We start from the raw sequence: 17,498 nt of genomic DNA, 5'->3' as shown, positions 1-17,498 counted from the left end.
CTGTGGTGGAAAAATCATAACTTACAGGCATAAGTTGCATAGTTCTGTCTGCTAGCCTTGTTCAACTCATTTTTATTTTTTTCAAAAAATCATTAAAAAAAAATAAAAATTATACAGTCTGTTATGTCACACTGAGTCCTGGTGTATCTGTGGTGGAAAAATCGTAGCTTTGCAGGAATAAGTTGCATAGTTCTGTCTGCTAGCCTTGTTCTACTCTTTTTTTCCAAAAATTCACCAAACCCCCCCAAAAAAGTCCTCAACTTCAACCAACACCGCCCGGTTCATCTTGATGCGCATTTGCTGTGTGATCTTAAACAGGTTCTGCAGAAGAGCTTTCACCGCGTCCTAATTTCTCCGGGTGTAAAAGAGTTGCCAATTATTCATATCTCGGGGGCTGATCAAGACAGGACCCCTCTGCTCTCTAGACCAATCAGCAAACTGTGGACTATATTCAGCAGATTTGTCTTTTTGCATGATTTATTTCCAGAGGTGCGATTCGCCCTTAGGACTGTAGCAGTTCGGTATCGAAATTCAGCCCCCAGTCACGTAGCTCTTTCTGAACACTCTCATCCTTGTGTAAGTAGTTCATGAACTTCCCTACTTGCTGCTCCCTCTGTTCTGATGGTAAGCAGTTGTGAACGGCCAGGTCTTTCATGACGTTGAAGTCGTTTCTCATTCTGTCGGTCAGACCTGTTAGGTTACAGAGCTCTGGCACCAGTATGATGGCTCCATGTGTGGCTCCCGGCTTGGGCCTCCGAGGGATGTTCACAATTAGCGGCTGGATCATGTCTTTCACTTGTTCATTGTATTGGTTCTTATAGTAGTCCACAATGCTGATCTGCCTACTTGAAGGTGAACGTTGTAGTCATGTTCCAGGTGATCTCGTCTATACGGTAGGTTTTAGTGTTGGACTTGGTGAGGATGATCTGTCTGATCAGCTCCTTGCAGCAGGCATCCTGGAACCTCTGAGGGCCACACGAGGAGTGGAGGCTGCTCATGATGTGGTGCGCAGTCTCGTTCCTGAGGACTTTATGGCTGACATCAATGCTTAACATAATGCTGGACTCGTACATGAGGATGGAGGTGGAAAACCCTGGGCAGATAGCGAGTCGGTGGGCTTTGACTTCAGTGGCTTCACTCGGGTTGTGATAGTTGCGTCCTATCTGCTTCATATCCATTATCTTCAAGAGTCTTCAGAAAATGATGTTATAGAAATGGAAGCAGGTGGGCCGGGTTGGTGGACGCTCGTTGGTCAGGGTGATTTTTATACGCACTTTCTCTCCGTTTCGAGTGTGGCTGAACACTTCAGTGACCTTATTCAGTCTTTATGATAAAAACAACATGGTTCCATCAAACGCCCATGCCTTCCCGATGGTTTCTGTTGTGAATTCTGTGGCAGAGCTCCCTCCTGTGGTCACAAGTGGTACTTCGGCTGATTCTCTCTGTGAGCTTCCGTTGGTGGAGGAAAGTGGTACTGCGGCTTCTGAGTTTCCTTCCTCAGGTGATGTGGTGAAGTCATTAGGTGCTGCTCTATTTAACTCCACCTAGTGCTTTGATCCTGGCCTCCAGTCAATGTTCTAGTATTGGACCTGTTTCCTCCTGGATCGTTCCTGTGGCCTGCTGCTCTGCATAGCTAAGTTCCGCTTTGCTATTTTGTTTGCTGTTTTTTTCTGTCCAGCTTGTCTATTTGTTTTTTCCTGCTTGCTGGAAGCTCTAGGACGCAGAGGGTGTACTTCCGTGCCGTTAGTTCGGTACGGAGGGTCTTTTTGCCCCCTTTGCGTGGTTTTTGTAGGGTTTTGTGTTGACCGCAAAGTTACCTTTCCTATCCTCGCTCTGTTCAGAAAGTCGGGCCTCACTTTGCTAAATCTATTTCATCTCTACGTTTGTCTTTTCATCTTAACTCACAGTCATTATATGTGGGGGCTGCCTTTTCCTTTGGGGTATTTCTCTGAGGCAAGGTAGGCTTATTTTCTATCTTCAGGCTAGCTAGTTTCTCAGGCTGTGCCGAGTTGCATAGGGAGCGTTAGGCGCAATCCACGGCTGCCTCTAGTGTGGTTGGAGAGGATTAGGGATTGCGGTCAGCAGAGTTCCCACGTCTCAGAGCTCGTTCAATGTTTTGGGGTTATTGTCAGGTCACTGTATGTGCTCTGACCTCTATGTCCATTGTGGTACTGAATTACCTTATTATAACAGTACTGGAGGCCCAAAGTACTAATGATTCTCAATAGAGGGAAAAAAGAAGTTCTGAGACCATTTTTTTTTCTCTGCACTGTGTTTTGCCTTTTTTTTCCCCTAGACATTTGGGTGGTTCAGGACACAGGTGTAGCGATGGACATTAAAGGTCTGTCTTCATGTGTGGATCAGCTCACGGCAAGAGTACAAAATATTCAAGACTTTGTGGTTCAGAATTCTATGTTAGAACCGAGAATTCCTATTCCTGATTTGTTTTTTGGAGATAGAACTAAATTTCTGAGTTTCAAAAATAATTGTAAACTATTTCTGGCTTTGAAACCTCGCTCCTCTGGTGACCCAGTTCAACAAGTTAGGATCATTTTTTCTTTTTTACGTGGCGACCCTCAGGACTGGGCATTTTCTCTTGCGTCAGGAGATCCTGCATTAAGTAATATCGATGTGTTTTTCCTGGCTCTCGGATTGCTGTACGATGAACCTAATTCAGTGGATCAGGCAGAGAAAAATTTGCTGGCTCTGTGTCAGGGTCAGGATGAGATAGAGGTATATTGTCAGAAATTTAGAAAGTGGTCCGTACTCACCCAATGGAATGAAGGTGCGCTCACAGCTATTTTCAGAAAGGGTCTCTCTGAAGCCCTTAAGGATGTCATGGTGGGATTTCCTATGCCTGCTGGTCTGAATGAGTCTATGTCTTTGGCCATTCAGATCGGTCGACGCTTGCATGAGCGTAAATCTGTGCACCATATGACGGTATTACCTGAGCTTAAACCTGAGCCTATGCAGTGCGATAGGACTTTGACCAGAGTTGAACGGCAAGAACACAGACGTCTGAATGGGCTGTGTTTCTACTGTGGTGATTCCACTCATGCTATCTCTGATTGTCCTAAGCGCACTAAGCGGTTCGCTAGGTCTGCCACCATTGGTACGGTACAGTCAAAATTTCTTCTATCCGTTACCTTGATCTGCTCTTTGTCATCGTATTCTGTCATGGCATTTGTGGATTCAGGCACTGCCATGAATTTGATGGACTTGGAGTATGCTAGGCGTTGTGGGTTTTTCTTGGACCCCTTGCAGTGTCCTATTCCATTGAGAGGAATTGATGCTACGCCTTTGGCCAAGAATAAGCCTCAGTACTGGACCCAGCTGACCATGTGCATGGCTCCTGCACATCAGGAGGTTATTCGCTTTCTGGTGTTGCATAATCTGCATGATGTGGTCGTGTTGGGGTTGCCATGGCTACAAGTCCATAATCCAGTATTAGATTGGAAATCCATGTCTGTGTCCAGCTGGGGTTGTCAGGGGGTACATGGTGATCTCCCATTTCTGACTATTTCGTCATCCACCCCTTCTGAGGTTCCAGAGTTCTTGTCTGATTACCGGGATGTATTTGATGAGCCCAAGTCCGATACCCTACCTCCGCATAGGGATTGTGATTGTGCTATCGATTTGATTCCTGGTAGTAAATTCCCAAAAGGTCGACTGTTTAATTTATCTGTGCCTGAGCATGTGAAGGAGTCCTTGGAGAAGGGGCATATTCGCCCGTCATCGTCGCCATTAGGAGCAGGGTTCTTTTTTGTAGCCAAGAAGGATGGTTTGCTGAGACCTTGTATAGATTACCGCCTTCTAAATAAGATCACGGTTAAATTTCAGTACCCCTTGCCGTTGTTATCTGATTTGTTTGCTCGGATTAAGGGGGCTAGTTGGTTCACCAAGATAGATCTTCGTGGTGCGTATAATCTTGTGCGTATTAAGCGAGGCGATGAATGGAAAACTGCATTTAATACGCCCGAGGGCCATTTTGAGTATCTAGTAATGCCATTCGGACTTGCCAATGCTCCATCAGTGTTTCAGTCCTTTATGCATGACATCTTCCGAGAGTACCTGGATAAATTCCTGATTGTGTACTTGGATGACATTTTGATCTTCTCGGATGATTGGGAGTCTCATGTGAAGCAGGTCAGAACGGTGATTCAGGTCCTGCATGCTAATTCTTTGTTTGTGAAGGGATCAAAGTGTCTCTTTGGTGTTCAGAAGGTTTCATTTTTGGGGTTCATCTTTTCCCCTTCTACTATCGAGATGGACCCTGTTAAGGTCCAAGCCATCCATGATTGGACTCAGCCAACATCTCTGAAAAGTCTGCAAAAGTTCCTGGGCTTTGCTAATTTTTATCATCGCTTCATCTGCAATTTTTCTAGTATTGCTAAACCATTGACCGATTTGACCAAGAAGGGTGCTGATGTGGTCAATTGGTCTTCTGCTGCTGTGGAAGCTTTTCAAGAGTTGAAGCGTCGTTTTTCTTCTGCCCCTGTGTTGTGTCAACCAGATGTTTCGCTTCCATTCCAGGTCGAGGTTGATGCTTCTGAGATTGGAGCAGGGGCTGTTTTGTCGCAGAGAAGTTCTGATTGCTCGGTGATGAAACCATGCGCCTTCTTTTCCAGGAAGTTTTCGCCTGCTGAGCGAAATTATGATGTGGGCAATCGAGAGTTGCTGGCCATGAAGTGGGCATTCGAGGAGTGGCGTCATTGGCTTGAAGGAGCTAAGCATCGCGTGGTGGTCTTGACTGATCATAAGAACTTGACTTATCTCGAGTCTGCCAAGCGGTTGAATCCTAGACAGGCTCGTTGGTTGCTGTTTTTTGCCCGTTTTGACTTTGTGATTTCGTACCTTCCGGGCTCTAAAAATGTGAAGGCGGATGCTCTGTCTAGGAGTTTTGTGCCCGACTCTCCGGGTTTATCTGAGCCGGCGGGTATCCTCAAAGAGGGAGTAATTGTGTCTGCCATCTCCCTTGATTTGCGGCGGGTGCTGCAAAAATTTCAGGCTAATAAACCTGATCGTTGTCCAGCGGAGAAACTGTTTGTCCCTGATAGGTGGACGAATAAAGTTATCTCTGAGGTTCATTGTTCGGTGTTGGCTGGTCATCCTGAAATCTTTGGTACCAGAGAGTTAGTGGCTAGATCCTTTTGGTGGCCATCTCTGTCGCCGGATGTGCATTCTTTTGTGCAGTCCTGTGGGATTTGTGCTTGGGCTAAGCCCTGCTGTTCTCGTGCCAGTGGGTTGCTTTTGCCCTTGCCGGTCCCGAAGAGGCCTTGGACACATATCTCTATGGATTTTATTTCAGATCTTCCCGTCTCTCAAAAGATGTCAGTCATTTGGGTGGTCTGTGATCGCTTCTCTAAGATGGTCCATTTGGTACCCTTGTCTAAATTACCTTCCTCCTCTGATTTGGTGCCATTGTTCTTCCAGCATGTGGTTCGTTTACATGGCATTCCAGAGAATATCGTTTCTGACAGAGGTTCCCAGTTTGTTTCGAGGTTTTGGCGAGCCTTTTGTGGTAGGATGGGCATTGACTTGTCTTTTTCCTCGGCTTTCCATCCTCAGACTAATGGCCAGACCGAACGAACCAATCAGACCTTGGAAACATATCTGAGATGCTTTGTTTCTGCTGATCAGGATGACTGGGTGTCCTTTTTGCCTTTGGCTGAGTTCGCCCTTAATAATCGGGCCAGCTCGGCTACCTTGGTTTCGCCGTTTTTCTGCAACTCTGGGTTCCATCCTCGTTTCTCTTCAGGGCAGGTTGAGTCTTCGGACTGTCCTGGTGTGGATACTGTGGTGGACAGGTTGCAGCAGATTTGGACTCATGTAGTGGACAATTTGACCTTGTCCCAGGAGAAGGCTCAACGTTTCGCTAATCGCAGACGCTGTGTGGGTCCCCGACTTCGTGTTGGGGATTTGGTTTGGTTATCTTCTCGTCATATTCCTATGAAGGTTTCCTCTCCTAAGTTTAAACCTCAAGACACAAAAGAGAATAGTAAAACCAAAAACACTCAGTTTGAAAAAATGTTGCAGTAATCCGCAAGTGCTAGTAAAAGATGTAAAAAACAGGGTATTTGGTTGATACGTTTTTTGCAAAAAATGTATACTAAGCTGCTCTACCAATCTTCACGGTATACCCTTATCAGAGCAGTCCTAACTAATGTATGCAATCCCTATCTGATGTATTTAAAAACCTGATCATCTGTATATAACCTGTGTGAACAGGGTTCAGAGAGGAAAAAATCCATGTGTGCATACAGGGTAGAACAGCTTTTGTGCAGATAGCCCAAGAGGAGTGGTGGAACTCCCCAGTCTTGTAGACACAAGAGAACAATTATGGAAACAGGAACACATGGGCTACTTGCACAGTGAACAAGTCTGTATGATCATGTTCACACACCACCAAGAAACCCGAAGACACAAAAGAGAATAGTAAAACCAAAAACACTCAGTTTGAAAAAATGTTGCAGTAATCCGCAAGTGCTAGTAAAAGATGTAAAAAACAGGGTATTTGGTTGATACGTTTTTTGCAAAAAATGTATACTAAGCTGCTCTACCAATCTTCACGGTATACCCTTATCAGAGCAGTCCTAACTAATGTATGCAATCCCTATCTGATGTATTTAAAAACCTGATCATCTGTATATAACCTGTGTGAACAGGGTTCAGAGAGGAAAAAATCCATGTGTGCATACAGGGTAGAACAGCTTTTGTGCAGATAGCCCAAGAGGAGTGGTGGAACTCCCCAGTCTTGTAGACACAAGAGAACAATTATGGAAACAGGAACACATGGGCTACTTGCACAGTGAACAAGTCTGTATGATCATGTTCACACACCACCAAGAAACCCGAAGACACAAAAGAGAATAGTAAAACCAAAAACACTCAGTTTGAAAAAATGTTGCAGTAATCCGCAAGTGCTAGTAAAAGATGTAAAAAACAGGGTTATATACAGATGATCAGGTTTTTAAATACATCAGATAGGGATTGCATACATTAGTTAGGACTGCTCTGATAAGGGTATACCGTGAAGATTGGTAGAGCAGCTTAGTATACATTTTTTGCAAAAAACGTATCAACCAAATACCCTGTTTTTTACATCTTTTACTAGCACTTGCGGATTACTGCAACATTTTTTCAAACTGAGTGTTTTTGGTTTTACTATTCTCTTTTGTGTCTTCGGGTTTCTTGGTGGTGTGTGAACATGATCATACAGACTTGTTCACTGTGCAAGTAGCCCATGTGTTCCTGTTTCCATAATTGTTCTCTTGTGTCTACAAGACTGGGGAGTTCCACCACTCCTCTTGGGCTATCTGCACAAAAGCTGTTCTACCCTGTATGCACACATGGATTTTTTCCTCTCTGAACCCTGTTCACACAGGTTATATACAGATGATCAGGTTTTTAAATACATCAGATAGGGATTGCATACATTAGTTAGGACTGCTCTGATAAGGGTATACCGTGAAGATTGGTAGAGCAGCTTAGTATACATTTTTTGCAAAAAACGTATCAACCAAATACCCTGTTTTTTACATCTTTTACTAGCACTTGCGGATTACTGCAACATTTTTTCAAACTGAGTGTTTTTGGTTTTACTATTCTCTTTTGTGTCTTCGGGTTTCTTGGTGGTGTGTGAACATGATCATACAGACTTGTTCACTGTGCAAGTAGCCCATGTGTTCCTGTTTCCATAATTGTTCTCTTGTGTCTACAAGACTGGGGAGTTCCACCACTCCTCTTGGGCTATCTGCACAAAAGCTGTTCTACCCTGTATGCACACATGGATTTTTTCCTCTCTGAACCCTGTTCACACAGGTTATATACAGATGATCAGGTTTTTAAATACATCAGATAGGGATTGCATACATTAGTTAGGACTGCTCTGATAAGGGTATACCGTGAAGATTGGTAGAGCAGCTTAGTATACATTTTTTGCAAAAAACGTATCAACCAAATACCCTGTTTTTTACATCTTTTACTAGCACTTGCGGATTACTGCAACATTTTTTCAAACTGAGTGTTTTTGGTTTTACTATTCTCTTTTGTGTCTTCGGGTTTCTTGGTGGTGTGTGAACATGATCATACAGACTTGTTCACTGTGCAAGTAGCCCATGTGTTCCTGTTTCCATAATTGTTCTCTTGTGTCTACAAGACTGGGGAGTTCCACCACTCCTCTTGGGCTATCTGCACAAAAGCTGTTCTACCCTGTATGCACACATGGATTTTTTCCTCTCTGAACCCTGTTCACACAGGTTATATACAGATGATCAGGTTTTTAAATACATCAGATAGGGATTGCATACATTAGTTAGGACTGCTCTGATAAGGGTATACCGTGAAGATTGGTAGAGCAGCTTAGTATACATTTTTTGCAAAAAACGTATCAACCAAATACCCTGTTTTTTACATCTTTTACTAGCACTTGCGGATTACTGCAACATTTTTTCAAACTGAGTGTTTTTGGTTTTACTATTCTCTTTTGTGTCTTCGGGTTTCTTGGTGGTGTGTGAACATGATCATACAGACTTGTTCACTGTGCAAGTAGCCCATGTGTTCCTGTTTCCATAATTGTTCTCTTGTGTCTACAAGACTGGGGAGTTCCACCACTCCTCTTGGGCTATCTGCACAAAAGCTGTTCTACCCTGTATGCACACATGGATTTTTTCCTCTCTGAACCCTGTTCACACAGGTTATATACAGATGATCAGGTTTTTAAATACATCAGATAGGGATTGCATACATTAGTTAGGACTGCTCTGATAAGGGTATACCGTGAAGATTGGTAGAGCAGCTTAGTATACATTTTTTGCAAAAAACGTATCAACCAAATACCCTGTTTTTTACATCTTTTACTAGCACTTGCGGATTACTGCAACATTTTTTCAAACTGAGTGTTTTTGGTTTTACTATTCTCTTTTGTGTCTTCGGGTTTCTTGGTGGTGTGTGAACATGATCATACAGACTTGTTCACTGTGCAAGTAGCCCATGTGTTCCTGTTTCCATAATTGTTCTCTTGTGTCTACAAGACTGGGGAGTTCCACCACTCCTCTTGGGCTATCTGCACAAAAGCTGTTCTACCCTGTATGCACACATGGATTTTTTCCTCTCTGAACCCTGTTCACACAGGTTATATACAGATGATCAGGTTTTTAAATACATCAGATAGGGATTGCATACATTAGTTAGGACTGCTCTGATAAGGGTATACCGTGAAGATTGGTAGAGCAGCTTAGTATACATTTTTTGCAAAAAACGTATCAACCAAATACCCTGTTTTTTACATCTTTTACTAGCACTTGCGGATTACTGCAACATTTTTTCAAACTGAGTGTTTTTGGTTTTACTATTCTCTTTTGTGTCTTCGGGTTTCTTGGTGGTGTGTGAACATGATCATACAGACTTGTTCACTGTGCAAGTAGCCCATGTGTTCCTGTTTCCATAATTGTTCTCTTGTGTCTACAAGACTGGGGAGTTCCACCACTCCTCTTGGGCTATCTGCACAAAAGCTGTTCTACCCTGTATGCACACATGGATTTTTTCCTCTCTGAACCCTGTTCACACAGGTTATATACAGATGATCAGGTTTTTAAATACATCAGATAGGGATTGCATACATTAGTTAGGACTGCTCTGATAAGGGTATACCGTGAAGATTGGTAGAGCAGCTTAGTATACATTTTTTGCAAAAAACGTATCAACCAAATACCCTGTTTTTTACATCTTTTACTAGCACTTGCGGATTACTGCAACATTTTTTCAAACTGAGTGTTTTTGGTTTTACTATTCTCTTTTGTGTCTTCGGGTTTCTTGGTGGTGTGTGAACATGATCATACAGACTTGTTCACTGTGCAAGTAGCCCATGTGTTCCTGTTTCCATAATTGTTCTCTTGTGTCTACAAGACTGGGGAGTTCCACCACTCCTCTTGGGCTATCTGCACAAAAGCTGTTCTACCCTGTATGCACACATGGATTTTTTCCTCTCTGAACCCTGTTCACACAGGTTATATACAGATGATCAGGTTTTTAAATACATCAGATAGGGATTGCATACATTAGTTAGGACTGCTCTGATAAGGGTATACCGTGAAGATTGGTAGAGCAGCTTAGTATACATTTTTTGCAAAAAACGTATCAACCAAATACCCTGTTTTTTACATCTTTTACTAGCACTTGCGGATTACTGCAACATTTTTTCAAACTGAGTGTTTTTGGTTTTACTATTCTCTTTTGTGTCTTCGGGTTTCTTGGTGGTGTGTGAACATGATCATACAGACTTGTTCACTGTGCAAGTAGCCCATGTGTTCCTGTTTCCATAATTGTTCTCTTGTGTCTACAAGACTGGGGAGTTCCACCACTCCTCTTGGGCTATCTGCACAAAAGCTGTTCTACCCTGTATGCACACATGGATTTTTTCCTCTCTGAACCCTGTTCACACAGGTTATATACAGATGATCAGGTTTTTAAATACATCAGATAGGGATTGCATACATTAGTTAGGACTGCTCTGATAAGGGTATACCGTGAAGATTGGTAGAGCAGCTTAGTATACATTTTTTGCAAAAAACGTATCAACCAAATACCCTGTTTTTTACATCTTTTACTAGCACTTGCGGATTACTGCAACATTTTTTCAAACTGAGTGTTTTTGGTTTTACTATTCTCTTTTGTGTCTTCGGGTTTCTTGGTGGTGTGTGAACATGATCATACAGACTTGTTCACTGTGCAAGTAGCCCATGTGTTCCTGTTTCCATAATTGTTCTCTTGTGTCTACAAGACTGGGGAGTTCCACCACTCCTCTTGGGCTATCTGCACAAAAGCTGTTCTACCCTGTATGCACACATGGATTTTTTCCTCTCTGAACCCTGTTCACACAGGTTATATACAGATGATCAGGTTTTTAAATACATCAGATAGGGATTGCATACATTAGTTAGGACTGCTCTGATAAGGGTATACCGTGAAGATTGGTAGAGCAGCTTAGTATACATTTTTTGCAAAAAACGTATCAACCAAATACCCTGTTTTTTACATCTTTTACTAGCACTTGCGGATTACTGCAACATTTTTTCAAACTGAGTGTTTTTGGTTTTACTATTCTCTTTTGTGTCTTCGGGTTTCTTGGTGGTGTGTGAACATGATCATACAGACTTGTTCACTGTGCAAGTAGCCCATGTGTTCCTGTTTCCATAATTGTTCTCTTGTGTCTACAAGACTGGGGAGTTCCACCACTCCTCTTGGGCTATCTGCACAAAAGCTGTTCTACCCTGTATGCACACATGGATTTTTTCCTCTCTGAACCCTGTTCACACAGGTTATATACAGATGATCAGGTTTTTAAATACATCAGATAGGGATTGCATACATTAGTTAGGACTGCTCTGATAAGGGTATACCGTGAAGATTGGTAGAGCAGCTTAGTATACATTTTTTGCAAAAAACGTATCAACCAAATACCCTGTTTTTTACATCTTTTACTAGCACTTGCGGATTACTGCAACATTTTTTCAAACTGAGTGTTTTTGGTTTTACTATTCTCTTTTGTGTCTTCGGGTTTCTTGGTGGTGTGTGAACATGATCATACAGACTTGTTCACTGTGCAAGTAGCCCATGTGTTCCTGTTTCCATAATTGTTCTCTTGTGTCTACAAGACTGGGGAGTTCCACCACTCCTCTTGGGCTATCTGCACAAAAGCTGTTCTACCCTGTATGCACACATGGATTTTTTCCTCTCTGAACCCTGTTCACACAGGTTATATACAGATGATCAGGTTTTTAAATACATCAGATAGGGATTGCATACATTAGTTAGGACTGCTCTGATAAGGGTATACCGTGAAGATTGGTAGAGCAGCTTAGTATACATTTTTTGCAAAAAACGTATCAACCAAATACCCTGTTTTTTACATCTTTTACTAGCACTTGCGGATTACTGCAACATTTTTTCAAACTGAGTGTTTTTGGTTTTACTATTCTCTTTTGTGTCTTCGGGTTTCTTGGTGGTGTGTGAACATGATCATACAGACTTGTTCACTGTGCAAGTAGCCCATGTGTTCCTGTTTCCATAATTGTTCTCTTGTGTCTACAAGACTGGGGAGTTCCACCACTCCTCTTGGGCTATCTGCACAAAAGCTGTTCTACCCTGTATGCACACATGGATTTTTTCCTCTCTGAACCCTGTTCACACAGGTTATATACAGATGATCAGGTTTTTAAATACATCAGATAGGGATTGCATACATTAGTTAGGACTGCTCTGATAAGGGTATACCGTGAAGATTGGTAGAGCAGCTTAGTATACATTTTTTGCAAAAAACGTATCAACCAAATACCCTGTTTTTTACATCTTTTACTAGCACTTGCGGATTACTGCAACATTTTTTCAAACTGAGTGTTTTTGGTTTTACTATTCTCTTTTGTGTCTTCGGGTTTCTTGGTGGTGTGTGAACATGATCATACAGACTTGTTCACTGTGCAAGTAGCCCATGTGTTCCTGTTTCCATAATTGTTCTCTTGTGTCTACAAGACTGGGGAGTTCCACCACTCCTCTTGGGCTATCTGCACAAAAGCTGTTCTACCCTGTATGCACACATGGATTTTTTCCTCTCTGAACCCTGTTCACACAGGTTATATACAGATGATCAGGTTTTTAAATACATCAGATAGGGATTGCATACATTAGTTAGGACTGCTCTGATAAGGGTATACCGTGAAGATTGGTAGAGCAGCTTAGTATACATTTTTTGCAAAAAACGTATCAACCAAATACCCTGTTTTTTACATCTTTTACTAGCACTTGCGGATTACTGCAACATTTTTTCAAACTGAGTGTTTTTGGTTTTACTATTCTCTTTTGTGTCTTCGGGTTTCTTGGTGGTGTGTGAACATGATCATACAGACTTGTTCACTGTGCAAGTAGCCCATGTGTTCCTGTTTCCATAATTGTTCTCTTGTGTCTACAAGACTGGGGAGTTCCACCACTCCTCTTGGGCTATCTGCACAAAAGCTGTTCTACCCTGTATGCACACATGGATTTTTTCCTCTCTGAACCCTGTTCACACAGGTTATATACAGATGATCAGGTTTTTAAATACATCAGATAGGGATTGCATACATTAGTTAGGACTGCTCTGATAAGGGTATACCGTGAAGATTGGTAGAGCAGCTTAGTATACATTTTTTGCAAAAAACGTATCAACCAAATACCCTGTTTTTTACATCTTTTACTAGCACTTGCGGATTACTGCAACATTTTTTCAAACTGAGTGTTTTTGGTTTTACTATTCTCTTTTGTGTCTTCGGGTTTCTTGGTGGTGTGTGAACATGATCATACAGACTTGTTCACTGTGCAAGTAGCCCATGTGTTCCTGTTTCCATAATTGTTCTCTTGTGTCTACAAGACTGGGGAGTTCCACCACTCCTCTTGGGCTATCTGCACAAAAGCTGTTCTACCCTGTATGCACACATGGATTTTTTCCTCTCTGAACCCTGTTCACACAGGTTATATACAGATGATCAGGTTTTTAAATACATCAGATAGGGATTGCATACATTAGTTAGGACTGCTCTGATAAGGGTATACCGTGAAGATTGGTAGAGCAGCTTAGTATACATTTTTTGCAAAAAACGTATCAACCAAATACCCTGTTTTTTACATCTTTTACTAGCACTTGCGGATTACTGCAACATTTTTTCAAACTGAGTGTTTTTGGTTTTACTATTCTCTTTTGTGTCTTCGGGTTTCTTGGTGGTGTGTGAACATGATCATACAGACTTGTTCACTGTGCAAGTAGCCCATGTGTTCCTGTTTCCATAATTGTTCTCTTGTGTCTACAAGACTGGGGAGTTCCACCACTCCTCTTGGGCTATCTGCACAAAAGCTGTTCTACCCTGTATGCACACATGGATTTTTTCCTCTCTGAACCCTGTTCACACAGGTTATATACAGATGATCAGGTTTTTAAATACATCAGATAGGGATTGCATACATTAGTTAGGACTGCTCTGATAAGGGTATACCGTGAAGATTGGTAGAGCAGCTTAGTATACATTTTTTGCAAAAAACGTATCAACCAAATACCCTGTTTTTTACATCTTTTACTAGCACTTGCGGATTACTGCAACATTTTTTCAAACTGAGTGTTTTTGGTTTTACTATTCTCTTTTGTGTCTTCGGGTTTCTTGGTGGTGTGTGAACATGATCATACAGACTTGTTCACTGTGCAAGTAGCCCATGTGTTCCTGTTTCCATAATTGTTCTCTTGTGTCTACAAGACTGGGGAGTTCCACCACTCCTCTTGGGCTATCTGCACAAAAGCTGTTCTACCCTGTATGCACACATGGATTTTTTCCTCTCTGAACCCTGTTCACACAGGTTATATACAGATGATCAGGTTTTTAAATACATCAGATAGGGATTGCATACATTAGTTAGGACTGCTCTGATAAGGGTATACCGTGAAGATTGGTAGAGCAGCTTAGTATACATTTTTTGCAAAAAACGTATCAACCAAATACCCTGTTTTTTACATCTTTTACTAGCACTTGCGGATTACTGCAACATTTTTTCAAACTGAGTGTTTTTGGTTTTACTATTCTCTTTTGTGTCTTCGGGTTTCTTGGTGGTGTGTGAACATGATCATACAGACTTGTTCACTGTGCAAGTAGCCCATGTGTTCCTGTTTCCATAATTGTTCTCTTGTGTCTACAAGACTGGGGAGTTCCACCACTCCTCTTGGGCTATCTGCACAAAAGCTGTTCTACCCTGTATGCACACATGGATTTTTTCCTCTCTGAACCCTGTTCACACAGGTTATATACAGATGATCAGGTTTTTAAATACATCAGATAGGGATTGCATACATTAGTTAGGACTGCTCTGATAAGGGTATACCGTGAAGATTGGTAGAGCAGCTTAGTATACATTTTTTGCAAAAAACGTATCAACCAAATACCCTGTTTTTTACATCTTTTACTAGCACTTGCGGATTACTGCAACATTTTTTCAAACTGAGTGTTTTTGGTTTTACTATTCTCTTTTGTGTCTTCGGGTTTCTTGGTGGTGTGTGAACATGATCATACAGACTTGTTCACTGTGCAAGTAGCCCATGTGTTCCTGTTTCCATAATTGTTCTCTTGTGTCTACAAGACTGGGGAGTTCCACCACTCCTCTTGGGCTATCTGCACAAAAGCTGTTCTACCCTGTATGCACACATGGATTTTTTCCTCTCTGAACCCTGTTCACACAGGTTATATACAGATGATCAGGTTTTTAAATACATCAGATAGGGATTGCATACATTAGTTAGGACTGCTCTGATAAGGGTATACCGTGAAGATTGGTAGAGCAGCTTAGTATACATTTTTTGCAAAAAACGTATCAACCAAATACCCTGTTTTTTACATCTTTTACTAGCACTTGCGGATTACTGCAACATTTTTTCAAACTGAGTGTTTTTGGTTTTACTATTCTCTTTTGTGTCTTCGGGTTTCTTGGTGGTGTGTGAACATGATCATACAGACTTGTTCACTGTGCAAGTAGCCCATGTGTTCCTGTTTCCATAAGTTTAAACCTCGTTTCATTGGTCCGTATAGGATTTCTGAGGTTCTTAATCCTGTGTCTTTTCGTCTGACCCTTCCAGATTCTTTTTCCATACATAACGTATTCCATAGGTCATTGTTGCGGAGATACGTGGTACCTATGGTTCCATCTGTTGATCCTCCTGCCCCGGTTTTGGTGGAGGGGGAGTTGGAGTATATTGTGGAGAAGATTTTGGATTCTCGTGTTTCTAGACGGAAACTCCAGTATCTGGTTAAGTGGAAGGGTTATGCTCAGGAAGATAATTCCTGGGTCTTTGCCTCTGATGTCCATGCTCCCGAACTTGTTCGTGCCTTTCATATGGCTCATCCTGGTCGTCCTGGGGGCTCTGGTGAGGGTTCGGTGACCCCTCCTCAAGGGGGGGTACTGTTGTGAATTCTGTGGCAGAGCTCCCTCCTGTGGTCACAAGTGGTACTTCGGCTGATTCTCTCTGTGAGCTTCCGTTGGTGGAGGAAAGTGGTACTGCGGCTTCTGAGTTTCCTTCCTCAGGTGATGTGGTGAAGTCGTTAGGTGCTGCTCTATTTAACTCCACCTAGTGCTTTGATCCTGGCCTCCAGTCAATGTTCTAGTATTGGACCTGTTTCCTCCTGGATCGTTCCTGTGGCCTGCTGCTCTGCATAGCTAAGTTCCGCTTTGCTATTTTGTTTGCTGTTTTTTTCTGTCCAGCTTGTCTATTTGTTTTTTCCTGCTTGCTGGAAGCTCTGGGACGCAGAGGGTGTACCTCCGTGCCGTTAGTTCGGTACGGAGGGTCTTTTTGCCCCCTTTGCGTGGTTTTTGTAGGGTTTTGTGTTGACCGCAAAGTTACCTTTCCTATCCTCGCTCTGTTCAGAAAGTCGGGCCTCACTTTGCTAAATCTATTTCATCTCTACATTTGTCTTTTCATCTTAACTCACAGTCATTATATGTGGGGGCTGCCTTTTCCTTTGGGGTATTTCTCTGAGGCAAGGTAGGCTTATTTTCTATCTTCAGGCTAGCTAGTTTCTCAGGCTGTGCCGAGTTGCATAGGGAGCGTTAGGAGCAATCCACGGCTGCCTCTAGTGTGGTTGGAGAGGATTAGGGATTGCGGTCAGCAGAGTTCCCACGTCTCAGAGCTCGTTCAATGTTTTTGGGTTATTGTCAGGTCACTGTATGTGCTCTGACCTCTATGTCCATTGTGGTACTGAATTACCTTATCATAACAGGTTTCTTCATGCTGGTACAGGAGGCCATATCGCAAACCCTTGGACTCCATGACGGGGTTGAGGTTAACGTGATACTGGTACAGGGCCCACTGTGGTCGGCACACCAGCTTAATGTGGTTGGTCACAAGAGCAATCATGGTTCCAGAGGCGCCAGCTTTTGATTTTTGGACGTGTTCCATAGTCTGCCGGGTGTTCACCTCGACGTCATGGAAGTCACACCTACGGGCGTCCCGTTCCCCGATAGACACTTCTGCAAGTCCACCTGAAACCTGCAGTACTTCGAACAATGGTCTCTCTGATGCCGCTGCCAGTGGACCTCTCTGGCGCTCTCTTCCGATAAGCAAAGGCTCAGGCGCTGGCTGCTGAGATCTGACTGCTGGCTGGGGTCCTTGGGGCTGCTGTACCTGTTCAGGTGGTTTTTGTGGGGCCTGCTCCTGCACACGAGCACGGCCGTGGGCCCGGGATCTTGCTCATCAGCTCATCTTTTACTTCGTACAAAAATCACGCACCATTGTGTATTGTGCCTAGTTTTTAATGAGGCCCCCCGAGGAAGCCCACGTGAAACGCACATCGGGGCTGCTGGAAAGACACTGGCATCAACCTTATGGGTAACATAGATATGGCTTTATTTTCATTCTGTCCTATTTAGGCTAAGATGATTAGTTACCTATATGGCTACAATGAGGACATACATTGCTTTACCATATTAGGCACTAT

At 42.7% G+C, this 17,498-nt stretch overlaps 1 pseudogene; it reads right to left on the bottom strand.

Annotated features, from left to right (window-relative positions):
- Positions 1–231: 231 nt before the first annotated feature.
- On the bottom strand, positions 232–17,263 carry LOC138674542 (piwi-like protein 1 pseudogene; annotated as a pseudogene).
- Between the last annotated feature and the right edge of the window lie 235 nt (positions 17,264–17,498).

The sequence above is a fragment of the Ranitomeya imitator genome, chromosome 4, assembly GCF_032444005.1.
Source record: "Ranitomeya imitator isolate aRanImi1 chromosome 4, aRanImi1.pri, whole genome shotgun sequence".
Taxonomy (NCBI): domain Eukaryota; kingdom Metazoa; phylum Chordata; class Amphibia; order Anura; family Dendrobatidae; genus Ranitomeya; species Ranitomeya imitator.
The sequence above is the reverse complement of the archived record's forward strand: the minus strand, read 5'-3'. Positions and strand labels throughout refer to the sequence as shown.